The 21,867-nt window shown below is 38.6% G+C and overlaps 1 protein-coding gene across 6 annotated transcripts in view; it reads right to left on the minus strand.

Annotated features, from left to right (window-relative positions):
• Kdm6a (lysine demethylase 6A) overlaps positions 1–21,867 on the minus strand; it is a 198,442-nt gene that overhangs the window by 91,816 nt on the left and 84,759 nt on the right. The gene's annotated exons all lie outside the window — the stretch shown is intronic.

A 21,867-nucleotide genomic window follows, 5' to 3' on the forward strand; every position in this document is an offset into this window, starting at 1 on the left:
TTGAAGGTAAATGGATGCAACTGGAGGACATCATGTTAAGTGAAGTTAAGCCAGGATCAGAAACACAAAATATACATGTTTTCTCTCATATGTGGAAGACAGATCCAAAGATAAACATACACACAATAACAGGTATGATCATATACAAACTCAGTTGTAGAACATGTTTGTAACAGTATAACTACTCTATGGAACTCCTGAAGGAGAGAAAGAAAAAGAGAATGACAGAGCAACACTAATATCACATACCACAAGATGTGAAGGTAGAGGATATAAGAATGTATATTGAAAGATGTTGAAAACTGGGGAGTAAGGGAGTATTTGACAGGACTGAACAGACCAAAGTAAAGCACATCCACAGAGGGCATACACTGAGATACCCCTCTGAACGTCAACTCAAATTATGAAAACCAGTACTGTAAAATGGGCACAGTGTTTGTGGGGGGGGGGTGGGGGGGAGGACTCCTGGGAGGGGGAAGGGCGAACTAAGGAGATTAAGGTGATGGTATATGGTAGATGGACTTCATATACCTATATGAAACAGAACTAGAAAACCTCAGCCTCCTCCCCACCCCACTTAAAGCAATTGCAAGAAGTTTCCTAGTTCTGTAACTAATGTACAATATGTCTAATCAGAATTGTCATTATGAAACCCCCCTGTATCCTAATAAAAATTTCTTTAAAAAAAAAAAGTTTGTCAATCTCTAATCTAAACTGTATTACAGTACCCATTATAACAGCAAATTAAGAAATCATAACTAAGAAGATTATTATAAGCTTATGGTAAGGGCTCTTATAATGTGTCTACAGTAAAGGATGTGGTTCATTTCATTAGTAGTCCACCAATACCAGAGTCCACAGTGGTTGTAAGAGGTGTCTAAACTAATTTTACTGAAAAGAACTCCTTATTGGGGCCCACAATTAACTAAAAAGAGGAGAAAAGCATGGCATCCCAGTCTCCACTTTGTACCTATTGTCCTTTGCTTTGAGTCATTCTCTCCAGCAGCCACTTTGGAATCAAGGAAGGATAGGACTGACTGATAACATCTTTGTGACAAGGGACTAAAACTAAGGAACAGGAGAGCCTTGCAGGACAGACCCCCCCCCCCAAATGAGGACAATTATTTATAATGATGAGGCTGCACCCTGAGGCAAGAATAATCATCTCTTGGGAACCAGACTGCTCCCTTCAAGTGGTGACATAGATAACATCTCCTCTGGAACCCCTCTGGGAACCCTCTCATTGAGATAATGGCCAACCAAAACACACTTGTGACTGGGACTGTTCATATATACCTTTGCATTCAGGCCCCCAGTTCTTTGTCTACCCTGAAGATGGATGAAGATAGGTTAAGCATCTCTTCCCAAGCCGGGTAATAAATCTCCTTTGTCTGCCCTTCGCCATGTCTCTTTATTGGGCATATAGGAGCGAATGGATGGACCTTGCATGTAGAATCCCAGGAGTCTGGGCCTTGTATCCGAAACTCCAGATTCATGGTGTTTTCACTGATCCCAATATAGCTCTTAGATAACAACACAGCTTTTAGATAATTTCCTCAATGCCCTAAGTGACATAATCTGGGCTCTAGGCTATACAACCCCAAATTTGAGAGGTGAGCACTCTGTAGTACTCTGAAGTTAAGACAGCAAGCTTTATTTTTTATAGTCTTGTAAGAGAAAGGTATAAAAAGCAGTAAGAAGCGGAAGAAGACAATGCCGCCCCTTAGGTTCTCTCAGTTTCCCCAGTATTCCAAATTGATGGGAAGTATGCTGAGGGTTCTGCTTCTGTTTACATAAAAAAATACTTCGGCAAAAATGTTTTAGGAAAAAAGACATAAATTATACAGTGAATTTTAGAAAACAAGGTAAAACAAAGAAAGCATTGAAACTAGGCACAGTGGTGTGTGCCCATACCTAGCTCTAGAGAGTATTGCCCAGCCTGGGCAACATAACAAGATCCTAGAAGGAAGGGAGAATGGGGGAAGGGCGACAGATGGACGAGACACAGGTCTTCTTAAATCTATGAAATCCCATGGAAGGCACTGTTGGTTAGCTCAGTCAGAAAAACCTAGTGATATGACACAATTCCAGACATTAAGAAAAGCAGCGTTCTACTATGGGGGTTTCTGAAAAGGCTGTTGCTTTCCTTTTTGTAAGTATCTCCCTTCCTTTTCTTCCTTCTTCTGTTATTATGTCATGGTCACCACACTGCTGAAGGAATTAATAGCACTCCAAAGTGGTATGAAAATTACTTTAAACTGAAAACATCTGAACAATTTGCAGTTACCCTAACTAACACATAACATCCTCCTGACCACTCCCCTCCACTTTTGGGGAAAGACTGACCCTTAGAATCAGAAGGCGGGAATTCAGCCAGCCATTAGCATCAAAAGGCCCAAAAGGAAAAGTCAAAGCTATGGAAAGACAATAAAAAGATCACTGGTTGTCAGAGGAAGAAGGGATGAATAGGTAGAGCACAAAGGATTTTTACAGCAGTGAAAATACTCTGTATGATACCACAATGGTGGATACATATTCTTATTCATTTGTCAAAGCCAATGGAATGTCCAACACAAAGAGCGAACCTCAAGGTGAATTATGGACTTTGAATAATATGCATGTGTGGGGGCAGATGGGGAGATGAAAAATCTTTGTATCCTCTCCATTTTGTTGTGAGCCTAATACATAATTTTCTGTTGAAACCCTGAACAATCACCATCACCATCTCTTTGTTGATATATAGAAACCTTCACCTCTGTTATTTGGTTATTCATCAAAACAACTCTCAAGTGCAAGACGAACTTTCTCTTTTCTCCTGTTAATTTGCCTATTGTCCGTTAATTTGCAGGTCCCTAACTCCTAGACCTAAGTGGGAAAAGGAAAAGTATTTCCACCCAACAGTGGTAAGCATCAAACCCATAAAAATTACATAGATTGAGCAGGAACAGGTGCGATAGTCATGGATCAACCATGATTTTAAACAAAAACAAGCTTTTTAGACCACAGTAAAGTACCAGTAAAAGTTTAAGGCCAGAACTTGGGGGACAGAGCTGTTTTTTATTTATTATGATTTGGGGAGTTGGGGAGAAAACAGATTTAAACCTTTATCCTAGAAGAGAACACAGCAGTAAGCAGCACTAGTGAGAAAGCAACTATTTCCTAAAAGGAACAAAGGTGGTAAACAGAAGAAAGTTTTAAACTAATATTAAAGCCCCTAAAACTTTTATTAGACAAGATCTAAACCAGATGTAGTTTAGGACAATTAACTAGGTTCTATATGATAATAAGGCAAGCTAGCAATAGGTATTTTGGGACTCTCAGGCCCCCTTATCTCAACCTAATACCATCCTTTGCAGTTGTAAATTTCTTTTCAATTCTACTAACAGTTGTACAGTCTTAAATCCTTCCAAGAAGCCTTTGCAGGAAGCGTTGGGAGATATTTCACCATTGATGACCTTTCAGGTAAAAGCCATCTGTTGAAAATATGAATATCGATCACACCTCATACATATAATTTCAAACCTCAGAGTTAGCCTAAGTGCAAGTGCAGAGTGCCCTTGCTGTATGACAAGACCTTGTCAATCAAACCTGTCAATCACCCTAGTCCATCCTGCAGAGATTACCCAGATTTTTCCTGCCTTGGCACTTTCAATTCATAAAGACCCTTTAAAAAGAGAAACCAGAGCTTCTAGGAACCCACTGCTTTCTCTTGCAGTGCCTTCCCCTCACCTTAAATAAACTTTACTATCACTTTCACTACATTGTTGAATCCTGCCTGAATTCTTCTCACAGATACGTGAACCTTCTGACCACATCTTCCTCAGACCACCCTTCCGGTAACAGTAACATACTGTCATAATGGTGTCAATTTTAGGCTGGAACAACAATTTGACTGTGGCAAACACCAAGCAATCCATATCCCAATAATCATTGTTGAACATAATTGCATTTTTATGCTGACACTCACTCCACAAAGCCAGTGATAACATGGGTGGGGGTAACCCTAGTAGGAAGCATAAGAAGGAAGGGAAAGCAAAGAATTCCAAAGACACCAAGCATAAATTTCCAAATGCCTTCTGGTTATCTTCACCTGCCACATATTCTATGAATACCTCACAGCACACAAATCTCACACTGAGCAAGAGTCTGACGCTCCACCCATAGTGCAAATATTTAGATAGCGGTAACAATATCACCAGTTAACTAAGTCAGAAAAAGATCCTTCCCCATCACTAAACCACATTTATTCATTCCATTCACAAAGTTCATTTCTTGATCTAAAAGCCTTTGAATTTATCCCCTCTCCATTCGTACTGCCTTTCTCTTATTTAGGACCTCAACTTTACCTGGAGGCCAATTTCAACAGTTTTCTAACTTGTTTCTCAAATTCTAGACTCTCTCTCCATTTCTCCCTTTTCAAACTGCCTTCCAGACCATTGCCAATGAACTTTCCAAAATTTAAACATGACACTCTATTTTTTTTTAAACTTCTCTGAAGTTTCTACAACCTAGCCTGATTTATAAAGGCCTTCATTTTATAATTCTTGCTCGATTTTCCCCAATTTCATAGCCACCACTTCTATCACATGTAACATACAGAGCTACGAACAAAATATGCTCTTACACATTTCTATGATTTTTACCATGCTTGCCTCTGCTGCCTGAAAAAAACATTCCCATCTTTCCCTATACTCAATTCCCCATTTGGCAAATTCCTACCTACCTTTAACACAATGCTCACCTACCTCTTCCTTCCAGAAGTATTAGCTAACACATTCCCAAACCCAAAGAGAATTATGTTTTCTGAAACATATTTCCAAATGAATTCTCATGTCTATTACAGATATACTGTTTATCTCTTCCGCCTAGACTATGAGTCTTGTAATGACAGACATAGACCCCAAGTTGTATCTTCATCTACTGTATGGCAAAGTAACAGGCATATACTTAGGAAAAGTTTGCTGCTGAATAAACCAATTGTACCTCATAGTCTTTGAAAACCTGTTAAACAGTTTTCTTTAAAGAATTTGATACTTTGCTGACCTGACTTATACAATCACTTTACTGGGTCTGGAGACCTGGCAGATGAGTGAGTGTCCCATCCCCCCATGGAGAGCACTATGGTTCCTACATCATGAGAAGGAGTTATAAACCTGCATTCCTGCATCCTGAAAAGGAGATACAAGGTCTCACAGATCTGCCACAGGGCTGATGAGCAAAATGCTCTCAAGATTGTCCCTGCCCCAATAAAATCCCCAGCCTTCACTTGAGCAACGAGCTACCAGTATCTGGGTTCCACTGCACTGCTCTAGCTGTAGCCTTTCCTTTCTCTCTAATAAATCCTACTTCGTATACCAGCTTTGGCTCATAAATCAATCAACAGCCTCACAAGCCAGTTCCCTGGCCTGTGAAGGCAAGGACCCTCAACACCAACCCACAACACTTCAAACTGGCACATAACATTTTGGCAACCTCACGAGGGGACATTTCTCCTGGACCAAGGTCAGTGTGACTTGAGTGCCAAACCAACAGGGGCATGCATGCCTAAGGTTCAACCATGAGTGTCTGGCACCCTGCTGGATGCTCCTGCTAGGGGAACCCCCTGCTGAGGAATAGCCAAAAGCAGGCTTCCTTGAGCTGCTCACCCTGTCTCTGTTCCTATCTTCCTGAGGGACTTTCCTATCGTGGTATCAAATCAACAGCTCCTAGCCAACTTTGGCCTCACAGCGATTCTGGCTCTGGGGGTGCTTTTGCTCCCTCCCTGTAGGCTGAGACAGAGCCCAGGGTTTATTCGGGTATGCCTTATGCTACACTGGAGGAGACCTGATTGATTTTGGTACCTGATGACTTTTTGTCTTTTCCAACCTGTCAAATACCCTTTCTGCCAGAGGCATTGACCCAAGAGTGGAGATTTCATGTGGCTCAGAGTGTTCCAATATCAATTAATGGGAGCAACCTAGAAGCACACATAATCGTTAATCCCTCAGGCACATGTCCATTAACCAGGCTCCGCCTTCCCCCTCCCTTACCTAAGATATCAGGACACCCATTCTGCTCCCTCCCCAGTTCCACCACCTTCTCCTTCATCTGCCTTCCCATCCATGTGCTTACTGGGACCCTGGCTTCCCATGGAAAACTCACACCATGGTACCTTGTAACTTTCTTAAGTTACTCCCACACCTAGTTTGTCATGCCCCTCAGTCCACAACAACTTTAAATCAGCTGCTGGGTGGCAGCAGAGGCAAAGGTGCCTGCAAAAAACTGCTGGCACGCTACACACATGCCCTAACAGCACCCCCACAAGGGGAGGAGGGAAAACAAACAGACATGCACATGCACAGGGATGCCAGCCTCTGGGGGCAGCGGTAACGCCTGCCATAGCTAAAGCAATCCATAGAGAGGGCCCACAAGCATCTGAAGCAGCCATCCATACACTGCAGAGACTGCGACCCACTGCCACTCTCCCTAAAAGGGATGAGAGGAAAAAAACAAACATGCACAGGTGAGCAAACCTGGTGGGGGGGGGGGCGCAGGGAGGTGACGGGCCACAGGGTCACGCCTGAGCAGACAGGATTGCTCATCCCCGGCGTGGGGGTGGGTGGTGGCACTTTGCACAAGCACCATTCCCAGCCCCACCTCATGCCTTGAGCCTGACCAACCCAGCCCTTGGAGCCAATTCTTACCTCAAGGTTATGGTCCCAAAAAGCACTAATATAACCTTCAGGAACAACAAAAAATGGGCGTTGCTATGGTCTCTAAATTTCTCATTTAAAATTTCCTATACGTTTGGCCTCAGCATAAAAGTTTTCCTCCAAACATTAACACTAGTTGTCCCCTTGTGACACTGTGATCGCGCAGGGACCCCCTCCGAGTACACTTCTCTAACCTTCCAGGCACCTCTCCAGGTGATGCATCCCTTTGTTAAAGAGGTAGCTTTTGTTAAAGAGGCTGCTGCTTTTGGCTAAAAGGCAGGATCCTACAGTTTTTCTCTCACTGCATCGGTCATGTGGCCTATTCCAACCACTCACTTCCTTCGATCCTGGTCATGGATGGTGGAAGGAAGTCACGAGACAGGGACGCCTGTCCAGTTGGGACACCAACAAAAGGGGAGTCTGACAAGTTTTTCTAGATGGGACCTGCCCCTTCCAGTCTTCTGGCCTTGGTATGCAAGCAGTCTCCACTACCCTGTCTATTGAAACACTAGAAGGACCTTGACCCTATCAATCTTAAGAAAAAACCCTCATCTTTCTTTGTACTGAGGCCTGGCCTTGGTATCCCTTGGGTGACCAAGAGAAGTGGCCTTCACAGGGTTCCTCTTAAATTATAATACCATACTCCAATTAGACCTTTTCTGTAAAACGGAGGAAAAGTGGACTGAGGTCCCCTATAAACAGCTTTTCATTTATCTCCGAGACCAGCCAGAATGGCTCCATAATTGCTATTTAGATATTCAAACACTGGCCATTCTTTGTAAACACGGAGGAGGAGGAGGACCAGGAAAACCCCTTACCAATGACAAGGCCCCCATCCCTACTGCTCCACCCTCTGCCCTACCTTCTAAGCCACCCCAATATTCAGAACCTCCTAATGGATGTTTCCCCCTTCAAAGGCAGTGGTAGGAAGAGGGCAAGTCTATGTCCCCTTCCAGTTATCAGATCTAAAGGAGATTTAAAAAGATCTGGGTAACTATAATGATGCCCCAGACCAATTCATCCAAGCCTGTATCTCTATGATCCAAACCTTTGAATTGGCATGGAAGGATATTATGCTTCTATAATAAAGCACAGAAAAGCAACGGGTCCTAGCCCAAGCCACTCAGGTTGGGGACGATTTCCATCTACAGTGAGCCCCAATACCCATGGCACCTGGAAATGAGGGAATGAATGTGCCTGTACCCACAGGGGCAAAGGCAGTCCCCTTGGCAGACCCACATTGGGATCAAAATGGTGAGGAGGATGAATGGTGTCACCACTTGATCCATCTTATAGTGGAAGGGTTATAAAGGGCCAAAGTCAAACCTCTTAACTATTCCCAGGTGACTGTAGTACAAGGCACTGAAGAAAACCCCCTTACCTTTCTACAGCATCTTAAGGATGCTATCAGAAATCATACCACAGTGGACCCAGAGTCACAGGTGCAAGAGGTTTTCCTCAAAGGTAAATTTCTAACTCAATCAGCCCCAGATATCCATAGAAGACTCCAAAAGTCTATGGCTGAAGGAAAAAAATCATTGGACCAACTAATGCAACTAGCCATGCATGTATACTACAACCAAAATGTCACTAAAAAGAAAGAAAAAAAGACAAAAGACACCATGACCTCATTGCAGCTCTCAGGGAGTGCCCCACCCAACTGGGGTCTACATCCTGAGCTTGCTACCACTGTGGACAAGAAGGGCAAAGAATGCCCAAAAGGTGGACAGCCCAGGAAGCAGCCCCGGCCCCCACCAGGACCCTGCCCTCTCTACAAAGGTAACCACTGGAAGTTTAAGTGCCCTTGTCTCCAGATGGAAGGCGGGGTACCACCTCCTATGAATTGATGGGTCCTGAGCCCCCCTTTCCAGGTTCCACTTCTTAACATCAATGTTGAGGAGTCTCAGGTAGCCATAATGGTAGAGAAGTGAAAGGTCATTTTCCTCCTAAACAGTGGAGCCTGTTTCTCCATCTTACCATTCTCTTCCAGTCCCCGGTCCAATAACAAAGTTGTCATTCGGGGTATATCTGGCCAGCTCCTAGAGTGCTATTTTACTCGGCCTCTGGCCTGTTCTTGGGGAGACCTCCACTTCTGTCACTCTTTTCTCATCGTCCCTAAGACTCCAGTGCCTCTGCTGGGACAGGATTTACTATCTCAACTAACAGTTCAAATTCTACTCCCTCTAGGCAACTATCTCTGCTACCCTCTTCTTCAGGAACAAGTAGATCCCACAGTGTGGACTGATGGAATGACTGTAGGGTGAACCAAAACGGCCCTCCCAATTCAAATAAAACACAAAGATCCCTCACAGTTTCCACATCAAAAACAGTATCCCCTCCAGCCTGAGAGACAACAAGCCTCCTACCAATCATAAATTCCTTAAAAAAAAAACAAGGGCCACTAATTAGTTGTTCCAGTCCCTATGATATCCCTATTCTTGCTGTCCACCAGGGGCCAAACAAATGGAGATTGGCTCAAGACCTCCAGCTCATTAATGAAGCACTCATTCCCCTCCACCCAACTCTTCCCAATCCCTACACTCTATTGGCTCAAATACCCTCAAAAGCCCAATATTACTCTGTACTAGATTTAAAGGATGCCTTCTTTTGCATTCCTCTGCATCCTGACATTCAGTCTCTGTTTGCCTTTGAAGATCCCAATAACCCTTCACAACAACTAACTTGGACAGTTTTGCCACAGGGGTTTAGAGAAAGCCCTCATCTTTTTGGACAGGCTCTAACCAGAGATTTGTTAGTTTGGCAATACTCAGAGGACACCCTTCTTCAATATGTTGATGACTTACTTCTGCGCGGAGCCACAGAGCCCCTCATCTCCAGGGCGACTGAGTCCCTTTTAAACTTTCTGGACTCCCAGGAATACAAAGTCTCCAAGGAAGAGGCTCAATTATGCCTCCCTCAGGTCACTTACCTATGTGTGTTCTTAAAGGGACAGACTCATTCCCTGAATCATGAGGGCATAAACCCAATCCTCCATTTCCCACTCCCCCAGACCATAAAGCAGCTTAGAGCTTTCTTGGGAGTTACAGGATTTTGCAGAATCTGGATCCCTAGATATGCAGCCCTTGTCAGACCCCTTTTTAGGTTCCTTCTAATATTCCTATTTGGGCCTTGCATAATGAATGGTCTCTCCAGATTCATTATCTCAACAGGTCCAATGGATCAAACTCCAGCTCTTAGTCAAGGAATACTCACCTCTGCCTACGCATGAACCCTCCACACAGTTCTACTGGGGGCTTCTGGAGACTACACAGGTCAACCACTGAGACAAGTACCACCACCCTATCCCCCCATCACCCCATTGTCAGCACAAAGTAGCTAGATGAGTCATCACTCCTCTCCCCAACAGCAGTTGGGTACTTGTCTCAGAGGGGGCACTTGTTGGGTCTGGAGACCTAAGGCAGATGAGTGAGTATCCATCCCATCCCCCCATGGAGAACACTATGGTTCCTGCATCCTGAGAAGGAGTTATAAACCTGCATTCCTACATCCTGAAGAGGAGATACAGGGTCTGACAGATCTCCCACAGGGCTGATGATCAAAATGCTCTCAAGATTGGTCCCCCCCACCCCCTGACCCCAAATAAGGGGCAGACAGATCAGTTCATCTAAGAAAGCCTGCGAATCCATGGCCAATGAAAAGAGCCCACCTAACCCTTACCCAAACCTAGAGTTAAAACATCCATAAAAGCCCCAGCCTTCACCTGAGCAGAAAGCTACCGGTTTCCAGGCACCGCTGTACTGCTCTAGCTGTAGCCTTTCCTTTCTCTCCAGCTTTGACTCAAAAATCAATAAGCTGCCTCACAAGCAAGTTCTCTGACCTATGAAGGCAAGGACCCTCGACACCAGCCCACAACACTTCAAACTAGCACATAACAACTTTCTTAACAGTCTGAACTACCTTTTTGATAATTAAAAGGGCTTTCCTAGTTATAACATAGCAAAGAGACTAGCTAAAGCTCATGGTATGCATCAAGCCAAAAGTAACTTCTGTTTCCTAAAACATATATGTTTTAGGAAATATTACTATGAATATTACATTACTATGTAATATTCATAGTAATCATGAATTCAGACTGTAGAGAACATGAGATTTGGGTTAGAATCTCAGCCTTGTTACTATGTATTTAAGACTCAAAACAAGGTAATTGATTTATCAATTCATTATCTTCATCTTTTTAAAATGGAGAAAGCAGTATCTATTTCAATAGGACTGTTTTTGAGCAGCTAGAAATTTACACATGTAAAATATTTAAAATACAATGTATCTAATACTGTCAAAGAAATTATCTAGCATTTGGTGATTACGCAAAGAATGTGTGTAACACATAAGAGGATCTACAAGGAAAGGAGCACTAAATGCTACTCAAAAGCTCTGCAACATACAAACTATAGGATTTCAAAAATACTAACTAGTACCTGGAGACAGTATGAACTTTAGCATGGTTACAGATTGCCAAGCTTGATATTAAAAGTGCACAAAACAATAAAGTTAGAATGTTAGCAACCCTTTAATTAGATCAGAACTGTAAGATGCTGAAACAACAAAAATATCTGAGAGCTGTACAAGACTAGGCAAGCCTCTTTCTCAGTAGTAGTCTTGGATAAAGGTGGTCATCTTTAATTTTCTTAAAATATAAACTGAAAGACTCCTGCTGTTAGTGCAGCAAAGTGAGAGCCTTTTTTCCTACTGAAGTTTATAATTTGACTATGAGAGGAAAAAAAAAAGTGCAGCAGTAAGACTTCTGTGTCATATAGACATAATCCCCTAATTTACCAATGACATATGAACTCATTTGTATTACTAATACAGCCTATTTTGCAAGAAGTGCTCTCTTACTGTCTTCTACCCTAACTGTTCTCAGGATCTGATAAAACATATTTCAGTCTCTCTTGCAGCTAGGAGTACTCACTAAATTCTCACCAATTTGGGGGTGGGAATGCAGGAGAGAGGACCATGATGGTACATGCCTGTAATCCCAGATACTTGGGAGGTTGAGACAAGATCATGAGAGTTTGAGGCCAGCCTGAGCTACATACTGCAACCTCTATTTAGGAAGAAGAAGAGTAGAAGTTGCTGCATTATGCTTCCTCTTCCTCTAATCAGCTTCTTGAAATGCAGCATAAAGAACAACACACTATCAATAAGAAGCCAACAAAATAGAAAAACCTGGATCTATAAAAAGCATCATGGAACAGCTGCCTTACCACCAGTAGAATTTTTGCCATGAACTACTAGAAATATTAAACAGTCTCTCTAAAGACACAATTTAAGTCTCTTTAATACATGGAATGTATATCCTATCTAATATGCCATCCCACATAAATCTTTAAGTATAATTTCTAGAAGCAAAATCACTAGGTCAAATAGTATGAACACTTTATATTGTCAAACATTTTCTACAAACCTCTTTCTTTTATACCTATATATATATTTTCTTTCAAAGCACACAAATTTAAAGGATTGTTGACAAATGTCCCCAACATTTCATTTACATTTCATTAAATTATGGTATAATTACTAAGACACTCCAGGTCATTCAATTTCCAAACATGTGGTCAACTAGCAAATTAAATATATTGGAAAATCTTTCTGATAGAAAAGAAAACTATTAAAACTGATAGATAAAATATTTCAAATCTGAATGGCTTACCAGGCAACAAAAAGGCTAAAATTAAAAAGAAATTCAGCAAGTGCCAAAAGTAAATAAAATGCCCTGACACCTACAGCTTTGGTTTCAAAAATCATTTAGGAGACAAATTAGGCCCAGAGTTGCACCCAAGACTTCCCAAATAAACCTGAATCCCTGGTAGCGTTTTCATAATAAAATGATAGGCTAAAAATATCCCTCTCCACATCAAAAAAAAACCCAAACCATAACATAAAGAAACAAAAATCTTTACCTCTCTGGCAGAAAAGGGAAAGAGAACGTTCTTATTAATTGAAGCTGGAGAATTAATGAGCTAAAATAGACAACACTAAAAATTATCCATAATGCAGAACAAACACAAAGAGATGGAAAACGTAAAAGTAAAGTCAAGAATAGGAACTCTATTGTAGATCTAATACCAACTCTAGAGTTGGAAATATAAAATGGGAAAAAAGGCAATAAAGATGTAGTAGCTAAATCTTTTCTAGAGCTGAAACAATTAACACCCAGATGTAGAAGCTGAATAAATCCTATACACAAAGTGAAATTGCAGAAAACAGAGCAGATCTCTTAAAAGAAGTCAGAAGAGAGATGAGCTTCAAACAAGCTTTAAAAGATAGTGGCTGGTTCTCTTTAAGTTAAAAGTAGTATTGGGGATAAAGAAATAAGCCAAGTAATACCAAAAGAACCACTCAAGTAACTTTTCAAAAGCATACAGTAAAACTAGAAGTCAATGGAAACTCAGTATAAAACAAAATAACCAAAAACTGTTTACGTGGAATAATTTTTACGCAAACAAAACTACAGAATTAGTCTATCACTGAATATAAGACTTAATCAAATTTAAGGTGCCTATTTCATGTACCACAAAGAAAAACACTTCAAATTAAGCTGTGATTACACTTAGAATTAGCGCCTAAAACTATTTTATAAGTGAAAGATAAATTGTTACCACATTTCATTCTTTTTGTAACACATAAAGGGAAATATAAGGTAAATAAATTCATTAAGAAATCTTAAATATCGAGTTCATCTCTTCTGAATCACTTTTCAACCCTGTGATCCATACTTTGTCCATACTTTTCCACAGAATTTCGACTTCGGGGTCAACAAAAACAGCAGTAAAACTGGATGCTGTGGCACATCCCTAAAATCTCTCCTATTAGGAGGCTGAGGCAGGAGTAGTGCAAGTTCCATGCCAGCCTGGGCAACATACTGAGACTGACCTACACACACAGACAGACACAGACACACAGACACACACACACACACACACACACACACACACACACACGGTGATGTAGCATTTCTTAGATTATTCACTGTTTTTTATAAATCCCAAATGGTTAACAGTTAACTTTCAGTTAGAAGCACAGAGGTTAGAGATATTAGCTAAACATTACCAAAGGAAAATAACAAAGCCTTAAAATGGGACTTTTTTTTTTAAAGTTAACTGAGCTAGTCTCTGTAACAGGGCTGGTGGAATGGCTCAAGTGGTAGAGCACCTGCTTAGCAAGCAGGAGGCCCTGAGTTTAAACCCCCAGCACCACCAGAGGGAAAAAAAAGGGGGGGAAGGAGGGGGCTTAAAAATAAGACAACTAAGGACTACAAGTACTAGATAGTTTTGAAAACATTTTGTCCATGTATATACAGTTGCCTCTCTGTGGCTTCTGCATGTGTAGATGCAACTAACCAAGGATTGAAAATACTTGGGAGGGAAAAAAATTGCATCTGTACTGAACATTTATAGACTTATTTATTGTTCCCTAAACAATACAGTATAACAGCTGTTTACAGATCATTTACATGTATTAGGTGTTATAAGTAATCTAGACATGATTAAAAGTATACTGGAGGATATATAGGATCTACACAAATACCACTATGCCATCTTACATAACAAACTTTAGCATCTGCAGGTTTTAGTACAGAGTGGGGACCCCCAAAACAATTCACCACAAACGCCAAGGGACTTTAAACAACAAAAAAAAAGAGTCAACCTAAAGAAAGTAAAACTAAGAAGGAAACAAACCCAACAGGAATTGTTATTAAAAATGAGATAAAAACACTGGAGGATTCATGAATAAATATCAGAAAAATCAAGGCCTAACTATACAACTATAGGTGTATATGACTGTAGATAAATGTAGCAGAAACACAAAAAGGCAACGATTCACTGCTTACTAGTATAAAATCTTCCCAAAGATTAGACCAAGAAAAAGATTAGACAAAGAAATAGACCAAGCCCAAAGAGTTTAACAGGTTGGTTTCATCAAATATTCAAGAATTTTTATAAAATTATATGTAGCTATTCTAGAAAACAGAAGATAGGAACATTCCAAACACATAAAATGGTTACAATATTGAAAACAGAAGAAATAAAATTATCATAAATTATAAAGCACTAATTATAAAGGTAGGATAGACTATATAGAAAGCCCAAAGCACAAGGCACAGTGGCTCAACCAATGACTGGGCACTGTGGCGTACACTTTTATCACCAGCTATTTAGGGAAGAACAAATGGGAAGATTGTGGTCCAGGTTGACCCAGGCATAAAGCAAGACTCTACCTCTCAAAAATAACCAACACACAAAGAAGCAACCCTGTCAAATTAACCAAGTTAGTAAAAATTTGCTAAGTTAATTAAGTTTAACTTAATATATGAATGTCAAATGCAATGCTACATACCAGCAAAGAGATAAAAAGTGAAAAATGGTGTTTATAATAAGTATAAGATATAAAAATACACTGTTTATAAAATGCACAAGAAAAAATTATACCACTTTGAGAACAGACATCAACCTTGTTAAGATGACAGTTTAGAAAATGAAGAATTGCCAAGGCATGGTGACTCAAACCTATAATCCTAGCTACTTTGGGAGGCAAAGATCGGGAGGATCATGGTTTGAGGACAGACTAAGCAAAACTTTTCCTAGAAGCCATATCTCTAATGCTGGGCACACTAGCCTGAGCTCTCCAGGCTGGGAAAAGTGAGACTCCATCTCAAAAAAATAACCAACACAAAAGGGGTAGAGTGTCATGTCTGCCTACTAAGCATGAAGCTTGGAGTTCAACCCTCCAGTACTGCCACAGATAGATAGACAGACAGACAGACAGACAAGTAAATAATCCAATTTCAATCAAATCCTTAGAAGTCACTGTGTTTTATTTACTTAACTATGTGACTGTCATTTCCAGCACTATAATATTTGAGTAGATACTGGACAAAGAATAAGACAAATCTAAGATGTGTCTATAATAGAGCCCTTGATTTCCATGCCCCCACTCTGTGGCCAATCCCAGGCTCTAAACTAGGGATTCATGAATAACCAATCAGGTCTTTAAAGCTTGGGAACTAAAAATGCTTTTTACACAAATGATTACCTAAGAACCTAAAACCTAAAGTATTTATTATTCCACCTTTAAAAAAAAAAAAAGTTTGCAAACCTTTGCTCTAGAGCTTTCCTAGAAACCTACTATACTTCCATGTACTGATTCAGTTCTCTTTTTAAAAGCCTCCCATTAATCTTTGCTTCAAGTTTCATCTTCTCTGTGGAAAATCTCTAAATACCCACAAAGACTTTTTCATACTTCTTACACAAAGAAGTATGAAAAACTTGCTATGTCATACTTCTTACACAAACAAGTATGAAAAACTTGCTATGTCTATTTGTGTCTCCCTCATATGAACATGGGAGGGCAGGAGCTGTCTTACTCATCTATGTATTGCCAATAAAGCGATTGATGATTGAAGGTAAAAGTCAGTTAGTAGTTAATTACTGGCACAAATAATGAAACAGAAAAAGTCACAAAACAGTTAAGAGGACCAGCATAGGTAACACTTGTTTGCCAACAACCTATGTATGCTGACCTGGGGGCTTATTTAACCATCTGAATGCAGGATGTCTGGTCCATAAAGTAAAGGGATTAGATAATGACATCTTAGTACTGTTCCTAAAACTGCAAAATTTAAAAAGACTCTAACCCTAATCCCCAAAATACTGCTTATTAACTCTCCTACCTGTTCTTTAAAACATCTCTCATTCTCTTGGCACAAAGTTTTTTGTTCTTTGGAGTTTTTATCCCCAGGTTAATTTATGCATTGAGCTTGCTGAAATATTAATTACGGTTATCTTCCCTTCATGTTCTAATTATTTTCAGGTTATAAAGCACTCAAGACTAATATATTTAAATAATACATTTCTAAATTCAAAACATGAATTTGAATTAAGAAAACCCTGAATTTTTCCATTACAATAATTCTCTCCAAAACACCTTTCCCCTATTGACATTAACCCATAATCCCACATCATTTCAACATTAACGAAAAAATTAAGCCATACCAGAAAAAACCTCACTAATCAGGCCCAACTGGGAAAAAAGACCAGCACAAATTTCAGAGCTCATAAAAAAAAAAAATACAGCATTACAATTTTCAAGCATATACTGAATGGGGCAGCAAAATCATATTATTTAGACCTCTTTAGTTAATCTGTTTTAAGTACAAAATTTTTGTAATTAGCAAAGCAAAACCTTATGTACATTACTTTCTATAAGCTTTGAGTTCTTCCGCAGTGGAGTGCCCCCAAATTAAATTTTAGTCCAACTCTATAAAAGCCATTATAAGAGTAGGTTTTTGAGTTAATTAATCACTTTCATTGTTGTTAGTCAGAATTAACTATACTCACAAATACTTTTAAAACAATGTACAAAAAAATTCATCCTTGTATGCCTTGAGTCTTTTTTTTCACTGAAAAAGACTGCTCCTCATCCTTCCATGTTTCCGCAACACTTAATCAATAGATCTATGTAAACAGACATTACTATCGTAATTCAAATTTTCTTTTTTAAATTCAAGTGGGAGAAAACAAGGGAAAAGAGTACGTTTTAAAGTTCACAATTATACATGAAAGTGTGTAACAAATTACTTAAGACATTACAAAAGCTAAAAATCATCAAGGAGCACAAACATACCTTGGCATTTTAACATAAGCTCTAATCATAACCAACCAGTGGGCCCAGGTGAATTCTCACTGAATCACAAATAGTACTGTTATATTATCTACTAATGCTTAGAAAAGAGAAATTAAAATCAGTAGCATTAATATCTTTAAAGACAGCATCTGAACAAGTTCTTGAACCCTATAAAATCATTTACCCCCATACTCAGCCTGGACTTGATAACTTAAACCACATACAACTGGCTGCCTATACTAACATGACCTTGCTATTCCTTCATTAGCATTACTTTACGTTTCTCTAAACCTACAGCTCAGGTACAGGTTTGTTATACAGGAACTATCAATTCTTCAATGGAACACCTCAACCAGTTTGTTGCCCTAACTCAAATTCCTTGCCTACCAGGGCATCATCATTACCTGCCTAGCAAGCGCAAGACTCTAAGTTCAAACCCCAGTACTATGCTCGCCCCCTGCCCCAAAATACTAAGAATGAGAAGCAACAGGAGGACTTCATGAGAATGTAAACATAAATAACATTTTTGGTACACTGCTTGCTAATATTTACTAAAATTGAAAACATGCATCATCCTAAGAGGGTCCGTATAAAAAGGGAGGCAAGAAAGTCAAAGGTCAAAGAAGGCAATGTGAAGATAAAGTGAGAGGAAAAAGACAACATAATATGGATCCATTTGACCAAGGAATGCATGTTGGCCTCTAAAAGGAGACTGATTCTTCCCTACAGAATCCAGAAGGAACCAACCCTAATAATACTTTAATTTTAATCTCACAGAATTTTGAACTCTGGCCTCCAAAACTTCAAAAGAATAAATGTGTTGTTTTAGCCACTAAGTTTTTGGTAATTTGTTAAAGCAGGAAGAGAAAATTAATACAGACTGGGAGAGGAAAGTATGAAGTGGGTTCCCATTTTCATGTCCAATGGGTCACTGGGGGAAAATCACACAACCTGCTGGAAAAAAAAAAAAAAGGAAATCACAGAAAGGAAAGAGCCTAAGATAGGAACTGTACATTCTGTCTATCTACATGTCTGGTGTCTCCTGCATGCAAATTAAAGACTCAAAAAAAATCTGAGCTAAAAGGAAAAAAAAAAATCTAAATTGATACTTAAGTTGACACCAGAGGGGGAAAAAAACTTGCTTTTGTTAGACTTCAAGTCTAACAAAGATAAGTGCCTGATTTTTTTTTGCGGGGGGGGGGGGGGATGTGAGGGGAGGCGATCATTCACTAGAAGAAAATATTACAATCAAGAACTAGTACTATTTTCATAAATGTCTGGTACCTGACACAAAATAACACAACATAAAAAGAACCAGGGAAACAGAAGTCATTCTTGAGGGGGGCGGGATCAACTGAGACTATAAGAATGATACACGAGCAGGTGGATATTTGACAATGGCTATTTATAACTGCTACAATAATATAAAACAAAATATGCTTATAACTAATGAAAGATAGGAAATCTCAACAAAAAGAAACAACTTAAGGGCTACAGGTATGTACAGCTCAAATGGTAGAGTACCTGCCTAACAAGTATGAAACCTTGAGTTCAAGCCCAGTACTGCCAAATTAAAAAAAAAAAAAAAAATACGATTTGAAAGAACAAAACGGAAACTCTAAAACTGTGAAATACATATGAACTAAAACTCAATGGAAGAAGACAAAGGAAAAAGAAAATGAACTTCAAAACAGAAACATAAATTACCCAATATGAAGACCAGAGAAAGAATAAAAGAAAGTACCTTCAGGGACCTAATACATGAAAACAACTTACATGTAATTAGAGCTCCAGAAAGAAGAAAGAAAATGAACAATTATTTTTTAAAATAATGAAAAATTCTCCAAATTTGATCAAATTCAAAACATAATCAGGATAAATATAAAGACTGTGCAGAGGTACACCAAACTACTAGAAACCAAAGCAGAACCTGAATGGAACAAGACAATAAAATATAGACAGGAGAAAGTGATTCAATTCAAAGTCAATTTCTCATCTGAATACATGTAAGCAAAATGAGGGTAGAACTTCATTTGAAAAAAAAAAACTTAGCTAGAATTCTCTATGCAGCAAAAATGCCCTTTAAAAATGAAGTCAAAGAATATGTCCACATAAAAGAACTAAGAAAAATTAAAATTCATTTCTACCAAGTCCTCACTGTAAGAAGTGCTAAATGAAGTTGGCTTTTTTTGTTTTTCTTTTTTTTTTTACCTAAAATACACTACATGGAAACATGTATTTTAATGAGGAGCAATAGAAATGATAAATACCCGCATACAGGTATTTTTTTGACACCAATAGGTCAAAACTAAAATGAAAAGGATATACATAGCTAGCCTAAGAAAGATGGAATGACTATATTGTCAGACAAAACACAGGTCAAAACAAAAAGAATTACCAGAGGTAATTCATGACGATAAAGGTTAACTTATGCAACAGAAATAACCAAAAATGTGAATGCACCTAATAAAAGAACTTCAAAAAATATATTAAAGGAAACAACAAAATTACAATAAAGATAAGGCCACTATTATAGAAAAATAATAATTCAGCAAACAATAAATATACACAAATAGCAAAAACCGAGATTTTAAAAACCATTACCTACCTTTACCTATTATTTATTGGATGATTTGATCGAATGCAAGTCATGTAACTGAGTCCATAAACAAGTCTTAACATATTGTAAAAGAACATAATCATAGGGTATGTTGTACAAGTGAAATAGAATTAGAAATCATAAATTATAAGAGATAAAATACCTCAAATAGTTTGAAATTACACAACATACACCTGTTAATCAATGGCTCAGAAGACAAATGGAATTAGAAAACATTCTGAAATGAATGATAATGAAAATACAAAATATAAAATTTTGTAGGACAAAGCTAAAGGAAAGCTGTTAAACATACATCTTTAAATAGTAACATCGGGGAAAAAGACAGAAAATCAATAATACAGCCTCAATACCTTAGAAAATTTAGAGAAAGAGAAAGTCAAAAATAAAATAAGGAAAAGTAAATGATAAAGGCAATCAAATACAAATCAAAAAAAAGAGGAAAAAAAATCAATGAACAAAATGTGACCTTTTAATAAAGAATGATAAAATTGACAAACTTCTGAAATTGACAAACTGATCAAGAAAAAACCAAATTACCAGTACCAGGAATAAAAGAGGACATCACTACAGATTCTACAGTTATTAAAAAGAAAATAGTACTGTAATGGGGGGGAAAAAAAAAACAGTAAATCTGGAAATAGACAAACTTTTTGAAAGATTAAAAACTAGCAAAATTGACCCACAAAGTAACAGAAAACTTTAATACAGCTCCACATCTATTAATGTGAATTAACTTTGTAGGAAAAAAAATTCATCATAAATAAAACTCTAGGGCCAGCATTTAAGAAAGAAAGAAACTAACCTGATGGCTCACATTTACAATCCCAGATACTCAGGGAGGGAAGACAAGGATCACAGTTGGAGACCAGCCCAGGCAAAAGTTAGCAGGAGACCCTATCTGAAAAATAAACTAAAAACAAAAAAGGATTGATAGAACACTTGGCAGTAGGCCAAATTAAATAACCAGCAACACAGAGGGTCATCAAAATGTATGATGAAAACTATCAAATCTTGCTATAGAATCTTAAGAATTAAACCACATCCATGGAAGACAAGTTCTCCCCAAATTTGTCTGCATATAATGCAAATCAAATAAAATTAGAGGAGGAAAAATTAACAAATTGCTTCCAAACTTTATATGGAAAGGCAAAGGACATAAAAAAAAATCTTAACAATTTCGGGGGAAAAAATAACCTCAAATTTACACTGCTTGAGTTTCAAGAATACAATAACCAAAACAATGTCATGTTGGCTTAAGAACAGATACACAGATTGATTTTTGTTAAAGAGGAAATGTTAACTGAAATTTGAAAGGATAGCCTTTTCAAAAAATGATGCTGGAACATGTAGGGAGAAACCTGAACACTGATGTTATACCACATCATAAACAGCTTGAAATGTATTATACTGAATGGGGAAAAGATGAAAAAAATTTCCTCAAAGATCCAGAACCAGACAAGTATGCCTACTCACATTCCATATAGCAGAAGTTTTACTGAGAACATCAGGCAAGCGTAAGAAATAAAAAAGATACAAGTAGGAAGAGAGGAAGTATAATTATCCCTGTTTGTAATGATATAACTCTATATACAGAAAATTCAAGATTATTAGAACTGATAAATGAATTTAGTAAAGTAGCCAGATACAAAAACCAACATATGAAAATCAGTAGCATTTCTGTACATTAACAACAAACTTCCTGCCTGGCAGCAGCGAGGGGGGTAGGAGGAGGGGAGGAGGCCCAAACAATGTAAAAGTCACAGTGAACACCCCCTGTACAACTAACTAATGTATGCTAATAAAAATGCAAAAAAAAAAAAAAACTTGCTGAAAAAGAAATCATGAGAACTATCTCATTTGTGACAGCTACAAAAGATACCTACAAGTAAAAGACCTGTACAAGTAAAACTA

Source organism: Castor canadensis, chromosome X (assembly GCF_047511655.1).
Source record: "Castor canadensis chromosome X, mCasCan1.hap1v2, whole genome shotgun sequence".
Lineage (NCBI taxonomy): Eukaryota > Metazoa > Chordata > Mammalia > Rodentia > Castoridae > Castor > Castor canadensis.